The sequence below is a fragment of the Oxyura jamaicensis genome, chromosome 1 (assembly GCF_011077185.1).
Source record: "Oxyura jamaicensis isolate SHBP4307 breed ruddy duck chromosome 1, BPBGC_Ojam_1.0, whole genome shotgun sequence".
NCBI classification, from domain to species: Eukaryota; Metazoa; Chordata; class Aves; order Anseriformes; family Anatidae; genus Oxyura; species Oxyura jamaicensis.
Window position 1 is genome coordinate 175,933,737 of NC_048893.1, and position 10,753 is coordinate 175,944,489.

Here is a 10,753-nt window from a genome sequence, read left to right on the forward strand (position 1 = left end):
TTCTTTCTTTCTTTCTTTCTTTCTTTCTTTCTTTCTTTCTTTCTTTCATGTTATGCTAGAAGAGTGAATGAAAGTGTTCTTGCAAAATGTTGATCCAAGACATGCAACACATGCTGAATGCATAAGCATCTGCAACAAGATGACATTGATATAATCATCTGTGTCTGAAGATGTGTGTAAAAAATTATTTTTTAATTCACAGAATTAGATCTAACGATTCAAACAAAAATATATTTTCCTCACAAAGTGCAATTCAGCCCACAAAACTTCCTGTTACAAGATTCTGCAAGTGCTGAAAGTTTTCATGAAGAAGCCATGGGAGAGCAATCAACGGAGATTGCTCAACAGAGACTCAGGAAGTCTCTGAGATACAAATGTTCGAAGGCTATGACAACGTTTAAGGGAAGTTTTATGTTTACTTACCCCATTCTTTTCTTATATTCTCTGCCAGGGAACAGACTTTGTCAGTGCCGGGGAGAAAACACTGGGTTTGGTAAAACTTTGGCCTGACCCCCAGTGGCCCCATTTTCATCCTCTGTCCTTATGTAGAGGATGTTTTAATTACGCTTCTAGCTTTTGAGATAACACAGATCAGCGCTTTTTTTCTTCCTGTGAGGAAATGCTCAATGCTTTCTGGGATTGGGGTTTTTTGGTGTTTTGATTTTAACGAAAGCACTGCTGCTGTTTGTTGATGTGAGGACTGTTCTCTATTAAGGTCAGAGGGACTGAAGATTTTGTGCTAGTCTAGGAAATGTGATGCAAGACTGGTTAGGCAGCTGGGCATGCCCAAACCCACCCTGAGTCATTGAGTGATTTTCATATATACTGTACTAAAATACACAGAAATGAATAGCTTAAAGAAGGAAGCATAACATGTATTCTGTGTAAATGCAAGTTATTGTATTGCCACCAGAAATGTTACAGTATTGCACTACATACACATTATAGGGTATGTACGCCATATGTAGGTGTTCAGACACACTTAAAATGCTACACAAATCAGTGATATATCAGCTCTAAAGATGATCTATAGAGCGTCATACACAAGAGATGTACATGAGCATTATTATTAATCAACAATGTCAAAAAATAAAGCAAGAATTCAAAATGAAGGTGAATCAACAAGTCTGGGCCTACTTAGTATCCCTAAAGTATCTGTCTTTATTATCAACCCTAAAGTTGCTATTTTTCAAGTTCTTCATGGTCTTACTAACCTGCACGTTGAAAACAAACGAACAGCCAAATAAAAATCTAGTAAATCTAATAAAATACTAGATTAATTCAAACAGTCCAATATCAGATATGGCTGTTGAGTCAATGTGTCTATGCAGTATTCAGCACTCTTAATAGGAAATATGACATAGAAATAGAATTTATTATTTACTTTTAAAGACATGTTATATTTTCCCCAGAGTGATGTATAACCATTACTTTTCACAGTACATGGGGAAGGGAAAGGAAAATAAGCAAGTTGTTCAGGGTAAAGAGCTGGAATTACAAAACTGGAGTTCCTCAGACCAGCCACAGACAAGTCGAGTTGTCAGCGTCAGGTGGAGTTTTCCTAAGACCTTCAATCTTTTCCAGTGACAAGTGTCTCTGGACCACCATAAGATTTTTGATGTTCTCTTTTGTACACTGGGGAATGGCTCATACTGCATTTCACAGCTTTTTCATATGTTTCTATAGCTACAAGTCACACCGTGTGACACTTCATCCATCACCCTGTCAGCTTCTCTTCATGGAAAAAATGAAGATGATTCTAAAAAGCAAGATGGAATCTGTGCCATTCAGAGGAGCATTTGCTACTAGGAAGAATTTGGAAGAATAAAGAAGCCTTGCACAAATCCTAATTTTGCCCTAATTCTAATGTCAAAATCCTCTAATTTAAATAAAATTAAGTTTTTGTTTTGTTTTGTTTTGTTTTTTTGTTTTGTTTTTTTTTGGAGGCAGGAAACAAATTGTGCTTTAAAATTTAGCCATGGAACAGAATAGTTCACCTGAACTTATTTGCTTACATGTAAAGTGAGTTCCATCTTTTTTTTTTTTAATTTCACTTTTAAATTATTATTTTTTTAGGGATTCTTTATCTCTTTTACTACTAAATATTTTGTACGTGACATGTTCTACAGCACTTCTTTCCTTCTCTTTTCCCCAGTCCCCTTCCTCTCTCTTTCAAGTGTTGATTATTGTCCTTGAATGTCTTACAGATAGAGTGAAATTGCTTCTCGCCTGTTGTCTAGTCAGCGAGCCCCCAAAGCAGGAGTCCTGTTCTTTGTGAAGTGCTCTGACAACTCTACTGTAGTACAAAATCCACTTCTTAAAAGCATGAACTTTTCATTCTTGTCCAAAGGGACAATAGATGCAGAAGTCCAGGAAGCACTTTTGGAATGTAAATCGCATTCTTCATTGGAGTGCCTAACGCAGACCTGTAATTAAACACCGAATACAATTGCCATTTAAAATATCACTCCTTTTTTGTACTTTTTCTTGGCCTGAGCATCACATGTAAGCATGTTGTGTAGTACAAACCTCAAGTTTGGGGCATTTTAAGTATAAATCTCAAGTTGTGGTATACATCTGAAGTTTGATCTCCTAAATTAATATCCAGGGCATATAATTAACTTTAAAATTATGGTCAGATCTTTTAGTTCCACCAGTGCCAAAAATTCTTTGTACATCACAGCTTTCCTGGGTGTTAGTGGTGTTCAGTGGTTCAGTGGTTTTGAGGTAAGTGCAAAAAGAGACCCAACTGTTCAAAGACCCTGGGATTGCTCATGTATCTGAAGGGGGATCCACTGGAAGAAGTCTAATTACCCTAATTTAGATAGCTAATTTTCCATTAATGGATTAGTAGTTCTTTATCTAAAACATTTAGATAGTAAAATGCTGGACATATTCACTGCAAAATATTTCCTCTCCCTTCTTTTTTAAATCTGATACAGACAGTAGATTGCAAAATGCATTGGACAAAATAACAACAGATTTCAGATATAGCCAAGAATATAGCAAAGTCCTCCTGAGGAAAAGTTCAATACCTGTAATACAGATTGTTCAGTCTTCTCTCTGCTTTCTGTCTTCAGAAAAGAGTTAGTATCTGGTGCACTACTTGGCTATGTGGATGTTGGTTATCACAGAATCATAGAGTGGTTTGGGTTGGAATGGACCTTAAAGATCACCTCATTCCAACCCCCCTGCCATGGGCAGGGACACCTCCCAGACCAGGGTGCCCAAAGCCCCATCCAGCCTGGCCTTGAACACTTCCAAGGATGGAGAAGCCACAAATTCTCTGGCCATATGGTTCTATATGGTTGTACATATTAATTTGTAACTAAGGCTAACAAAGTAGTACAAAGTAGTTTTGGGTAATTAATCCAATCAAATTAGCATAGAAATTCTTAAGAACTCTTACATATATGAGATCCAAAATTTCACCTCTAGATATGCACTCCACTGACTCCATTTTCAAAGGGCAAACTTGTGTGACTGCTGTATGCCCAAACCCTTCTCATTTGTTAATCGTGTGTACCATCACTAAAGGTGTTCTGATCACATAAAGGGAGACTTCCATGATAGCATAACCTTTTAGCCCATAGGTCATTTAATAATTTTTAAGAGGGACAGATCAAAAAACAAACAAACAAACAAATACCCTAAAAATGTATGTGTATAAAAGCTATCATGTAACCAGATGACAGAACTCCAGCTGCCAGGCAGCTGTGTGCAACATCATGGCTCTATGTTAGCCCCGATTTTTATAGTAGCCTTGGAGCTATTTAACCCCATCAGATAGGAACAGCCCTCTCCAGGATCATCACGAGCCCAGGTGGAGCACATCTTGCTTTGCTCCCTCCTTTTCCCAAGTCAAGGAGACAGACTTTGTCCATCTTTCAAGCCCATTGCTACTTCCTTTTTGGGATGGCGTAGACAAAGCAAACCCAAAGAACTTGAGAATACAGGTCTGTCAAAAGGGCATGCATCCAGCTTAGCTCATTCCCCCGAAACATTTATCTCAGAGTGGGCAATATCTTTGTGACAATTTTCATAACAACTTTGAGTCAGGAACTGACATTTCACCTAGGTCCCAGCTGTGGTACGTAAGTCCTCTGAGGTTCTCAAAGTGAAGTGCTTGTTACTCTTTCCCAGGCATCATTAATGGAAGCACTACCGTTATGTATTTCTTCCTGTGATAGTTCAACTAGCCAAAAGACTAAAACAAGATTATATCAGTATTAAATGGTGAACAAAAAAAATTGCTAAGATACCGCCTGTTTTTCTATGCAGGCTTAACGGAGTACACCAGTAAAGAGAAACTAGAACCACGATTAGCACATTTTCAAAAATGCTTTTTTATGGTTTGGAACAGTGATTTGTGGGGTGTTTATATTGTGCTGTTTATCCATAAAAACCCAACAACTGCCTCTCACACCCTTTTCCAAAAAAGGCCCCCAACTGAAACAGAAAAAAAAAAATCTTTTAATGGAGAAACACAGTAGCATTGCAAGCTGAGGTTGGTATCCTTATTGTATTACAAGCTTGCAGTGGTACATTATGCAACAAGTATTGTGCACATTACGGACCCATACAAATGCTAAGTAAAAAGTATCTCTAAGTAATGAATCCAATCTATGAGGTGCTGAGTACCACCAGTTGCAGTTGTGGCCCCACTGACAGTTTAGGGGGCCTAGGTAGAATATAGTTGAAGAAATGAAGTTGGATTAAGAAGGTTAGACACATGACACAAATGGTGCCTAAGTCTCAAGGTTCAGGGGTACAAACCAAACCAAGGACTCTCAAAGTCTTAAAAAAAACACACCCTAAAGATCTCTAAGTTTTTGCTGCAAAACTGAAGCTTAAAGCATTTCTGGGATCTCCCTCTGAACATCCACATACCTCTCATGCCAATATAAGGTTGCTTGTGCTTCCCTTCTTCCCTGGCTGACAGCAGGGTCAGTGGTCTTCAAAGAAAGGACATGAACTCGTGTGTCTCTTGGCCATATGATCTTGCTGAGATGGTTTAGGGAGGTCAGGTACAGCAGGATTGTTTCATACAGATGATAAACACCTTGAGAAACATCCCAGGAAAGTACTAGGTCTAGTTTTCCCTGAACATACAAGTTAGACTGCCTCCAAAGACTCTCACAGGTTATGAACAGGCAGCAAATCCAGCCCCAAGTTGGGTTTAAGTTCATTCTTGCAGAACAGAACTGACTGATGTGGTAGGATGCAGCTCCCCTCCAGCATAATGCTCATGCTGGACTCCAAAAATGTCCTGCTACTTCTGTCACTCTGCATCCAACATGTTTAATATAGCTTTAAATCACCTCAATATCTACCAGAGTACAATGTAAATGCAATTGCATAAATGTCACTGGAGTTAACTGGGAATAGGAGCAACATAACAGTGAAGAATGAGTGTACTTAGGTTGAACACTGCAGCTTCTTTTTGATACTTTGGCTTTTAGACCATGAACAGGATGGTATAGCCAGATTGCCTGCATTTGCAAGATGATTCAGTGACTGAAGACATCCTTTTAGACCTTTGTTCTGTGGACACAGGATCACCTTCAGGCATAAGCATGACATGTAGGGTGGCACTTGCAGCCATCACTCCCGTGTAACTTCCTACACACTGAACACCAACATCATGGAAAGGCTACAGCTAGCTGTAGAGAAACTGGGTGTAGCTGTCTTAAGCTCCTTCCTTACTATGCTGATCAGTGTCTGGGGAAATTTATTTCTTCCATATGGAGACAGTCAGGATGCTTCAGCCATGAAAAACTAACAAGAGAAACCCAACAAGCAAACTGCACTGGATAAACAAAGAAAACTTTAGCTTTACTTGGAACATGTAACCTGTGTGGTGAGACGTTCCTTTCCTAGCTATGGCATGGGACAACAGGACAACAGGATGCTCACGTAACATGCTTGCATAGCCAACTTATACAAATAAATTTGTGATTTATCACATAGCGGTCCTTAAACATATTGATGGACTGCTCACAGATGACACAGTTGTGTTGGCCTACTCAGTTGCTCACGAATGGTCTAGATCATTCTGATCTAGACAATGTTCTCCTCAGGGACATGGATAGACTATTCACTAGATGATAGTCCATTATTCATGGACCACCAATCTTTCTAGACACACACTGGTGCTCTTTCATCAGCCAGTTGTTCAGGAGACTGAAAGCGACCACCCCATAAGAGCAGCTCCCAAACTCAAGCTCTGGGTAGCTCTTGGTGGTTGTTCAGGAGTGCTGCCTAGCGGAGGAGACATCTGATGTGGTGGAGAATATGAGAGGCTGACAACTTCCCCCAGTGTAGCTCATCAGTGGGTGAGATTAATCATTAAAGGCATCATCCCCCGTCAATCTGATAACTGTGTTTTTCCCCTGCTCTAGTTTAAATTGTTGACATTGCATTTTGTATGCTCATTTTGAGTTGTCTGCATTTTGTTTAGTACACTTATGTTTAAACTGGTTATACTTCACTTAAAAAAAGATGTTGGTGTAGTGAAGGTTTGCTGCTACAATACAGTCACCTTAAGTTAGCATTCTGTTTGTTGGTGGTTTGTTGTCCGCTACCCAAAGAACTCTTGTCCTGTGACAACGTGATACCTCCTAGCTTGCTTTTTCTCTTGTCTATGCTATAGCCTTCTTGCGAGGCCTTTTTCTAAGCACCTCTGCTAAGGCAATAGTCAAAAAAAGTTTAAGCCAGTGCACTTTTCTATAAACACAGAAAAGGAGGAGTCATGGAGCCCAGCAATCTTTTCTCTATAAAGTCAGCAAGCCTACCCAAGAGGATAGTCCAGATATCCCAATCCCTGGTAATCCTTCTTGGTAACCATCATTTTGTGTCTGTGCTAAAGTCCCTTGTGTCCTTTCCCTTACAGAAAATACTCAGGGAGAAGAAAGTTTGCTCTCTGGTTCAGTGCCTTGGTGTTGCCAGGACACAAGCCTATGCAAACACACGTTAAGCTCTTTAAGGCTGAGCAGTATTTATCCAGCTTTGCCTGCTGACCGGTTGACTTGCTGCCAGGGGACTGAGGCAAGGCTTGCTACTTCTAAAAGCATTGCATGACAAGTGACAGAGTGTGCAGCGGGGCTAAAGGTTCAGATTAGCATGGTTCAGTGAACAGAAAGACAAGCAAAATGGGGCGAAGTGGGGTGTGGACAAAATGATATTTATTCATCTGGAAGCCATCTGGACTTCTGGGTACAAGCTTCATGTTGCAAACACTGGGATGGAGCTATTCAAAATTTAAAGAGGAGTTCCAGCTCCAAAGATATTTCTTTTGGGCATTTTTGTCGCCTTCAGGGGCTTCATATATAAAGAACCATTCTTCAGAAGCTCTTTCTTAGCAACAATTTCAGTTTTATTCCTTGTTAGTGGAATTTCTTTCTGAGGAGGAGCTATGATTGCAATTCTATCTAAGCCTGTTCTTTTCTGTTCTCTGCCCAAGCCTCTGTAAAGAAAATTTTAACCTCTTTTCATTCTCCCTCCTGCTACTTTGAATCCAAATGGCTAATCAAACCCATACATTAGCTGCAAAAAAACAAACAAACAACAACAAAAAAAACACAAACAAACAAAAACATCATGCATTTTTTAGCTGTCTGCTCTACAGAAAGAAAACATTTCAGAGACAGGCAAAGATCACATAAGCAAATAAATATGGATAGAACTAAACCTAGATGAAGAATGCCCACCTAGATTTGAGTCTTTTCATAATGTGTGATATCAGGAGGAATCTGGTTCCATTCCCCAGAAGCAAAAGTCTTCACAGAAGTACGGGTTTCTTCCTTCTTTAATTACTTTAAAGTTTTCCTTCCTTCATGCTGTGAAAAGCCATGGCCTCTTAAGTGGAAACTAGAGTTTAAAGTGATGTGAGCTGTGAGAAATTTCTGTGTTCCTCAGTGAGGTTGGGTCCAGTCCCCACACAAGCAGGCATCATGGGTGGGAGCGTCTTTCCTTACTTTAGGTATCTTTAGGGTAGACCTATACAATCCCTCATGCATCCTTTATGGTCATGAGAGAAAAATAATCATTTTGAGGGGTGATTTATTTTATTTTAGCTGTCTGCTTTAGGATAAGATGAATTAAATCCAGTGCCCTCTTCTCTGCTGACTACAGAGGGGAATTAGGATCGTGACTGGCTCAGAAATCTGTGATGGAGTAAATCCACCACTGGCTACTGCTCAGACTTTGTGGGCACATGGCAGCCTACAAAGCAACAGCGTGATATACTGAGCCAGTTGATGATTTTTTAATAATTATAATGATGTTGTCTATTCAGAGATATGTGCAGATATGCTGTAATATTGTCATGAAGTAAATAGATATCAGAGAAAAAAAAAAAAAACAACACACTTGTGTTTTTCATTTGATATTCATCAGAGCAAATAGCTTACATTCACACAATGCTTTTTTACTCTGATTTGTACAAAGAGTTAGTCATGTCTGTTCTCTGGCTCCATCAGGAGAAGCTGAGCACAATCTTTGAGCACTTAGGTTTAAATTTAAATCAATAATCTTTCCAGACATTTAAATTGCAATTAAGATATTAATCAACATGAGTAAGTCAAAAAAGTCCTGATCTCTCTTTAGAACAGTGACATAAAAAATCAAAAAGAAGAGACGTTGGATATTATTAGTTTCAGTATGTATTGGATTACTTAAAATGCAAATTGCCTTCTGAATCTCCAAACCTGAAAGACTAATTATTGCTATCTATTCTTGTTACTGTCTAGCTCTCTTTTTTCTGGCCACACTAAAAATAATTCTAGTGCTATTTCTCTCTGTTCCTATTTTATGGGAGTTCCTCACTGCTGACATTTTGCTGGGTTCTTACACAAGCTTTTTTAAAGAAGAAAAGATGTCCATACAATCATGTTCTTCGCTCCTTTCTCTTCTTCCTTTCCCCTCAGCAAATGACTTTTAAACTCATTGTCCTGTTTCAATCAAATTAAACAGAGGGATGGAGGTTTCCCAGTAATTGTGCTTCTACCGGATTTCTTGAGAGGAGACCTCTGAACAAATGGGTCTACTGATGGACAAACAAGCAGACCCAGGTCATGATGCATCCATTTTGGCAGCCACTAGCTGCCCCAGCATGTGTTTTTTGGGTGTGTCTTTGGGGGAACTCAGGAGAACGTGGGGGACATTTGGGTTACTGCAGGATGAGCACGTGTGCGGCTCAAAGGTTTAAGGGACCCCCAAAAAAGAAGTGTTATTGTCTGATTGACCTATTAGTTTAACATTCATGAAGTATATTTTTTTCCCTCCATGGTTCATTTTTCTTTGCTTTACCCTCTTTGAATGAACTGATAAGAGCTTTCTAAACTTGTTCAAATATGCAACTAGACTGGAAACAGAATCCATTTGACCTTGGCTCACTGTCTCAGGAAAAAGTTTTCATGGCCTTTTTAAGAAAAGTATGTAAAATTCCAGGAAAAGTGATCTACAGACCCAGAGCTTTAATATGAACTCCTTGAACTCAGAAGCAGGGCTACTATATCTGTGGCAGATAATAACACACACTCTGTATGCACCACAATTAGCGTTATATTTATTTACATGTGGAAGTCTCAAATGGGATTGTGGCCTCTTTGGGCTTGATATTGTACAAAAGTATATGTGTAAGAGAGAGAATAAAACACAAACTAAAAGAAAAAAAAAAAAACACTAAATATAGTTTTCTATGAAAATTAGAGACAGCCAAGAACTTTTTATGTCATCAGAAAACATCAGTTATTTAAATGAAAACTTATTTTGCACAAATCCATTAGTTTCAACCAATATATATATATATTCGGTATGAAATACGAAAAAGTTCTGGGCTTGGTCTGCCCTGTGCAGAAACCTGTTGCTGTGTGGAGAAGCATCAGGCACAGACACATACACACCTAGTGTAAAAAATCTCTTTGTAGATTCAATTATTGGGTGATGAAACTCTCCCGGTGACTCCTGAAAGCCTTATCACAACCCCCTGCTTTGGGGGTGATCTGTGTGAACCTGGCTGGAGGAGCTGCTCAGTGACAAAGCATGGGGTGAGCTACCCACACCTCTTCGAACCCTCACACCTGGGGCCTTGGGATCTAACCCAAAAGGCTAGGATGAATGATGCATTGAAGTCAGAGCAGAAATGGGTTTTCCCATTGGCCTGATAGGCTCTGTCTTGCACTATCTCACTTTCCATTTTCAGCATTGAGCTTTGTTCCCAGCTCCTTTCCGTAAAACCCTGCATTTTCTCAAGTGACTATCACAGTGCCTCCCTACAGGCAGTGATCCAAATCTTTTGTTACTTTAGTCTTTTGACCAAAGCTGACAAATTGTCAGGAAAATCAGGTGCAGAGCTCAGTCCCCTTGCTGGGTAAGCAATTTCCCTCTCAAAAGTAAGTAGTTTTTCTAGAAGGGAGCTGGCTGCATCTGGACCCTCTGGGAAGGCATCAGTAATTCAGTCTTGGGTTGTGCATGAAAATAATTTGGTCTTCTGAAAAAAAAAATATAGCTGTGCTTTCCTGCTAGCCTGATTGGGTTTGTATCAGATTCTTGTCTGTCTTTGCACTGCCTGTAATCTCATCATACCGATGATGAACACCAATACCAATATTTTGGCCTCTTTCCCTGCAGAATTATTAATGCTCTGCAACAGAACTGTCTTTACCTTGTCTTGGCTGTGTTTTTGCTAATCCTCATCACACATGCAACCATAGCACTTATTTCTTACAAATTCACAGTCTGGAATTGGGGT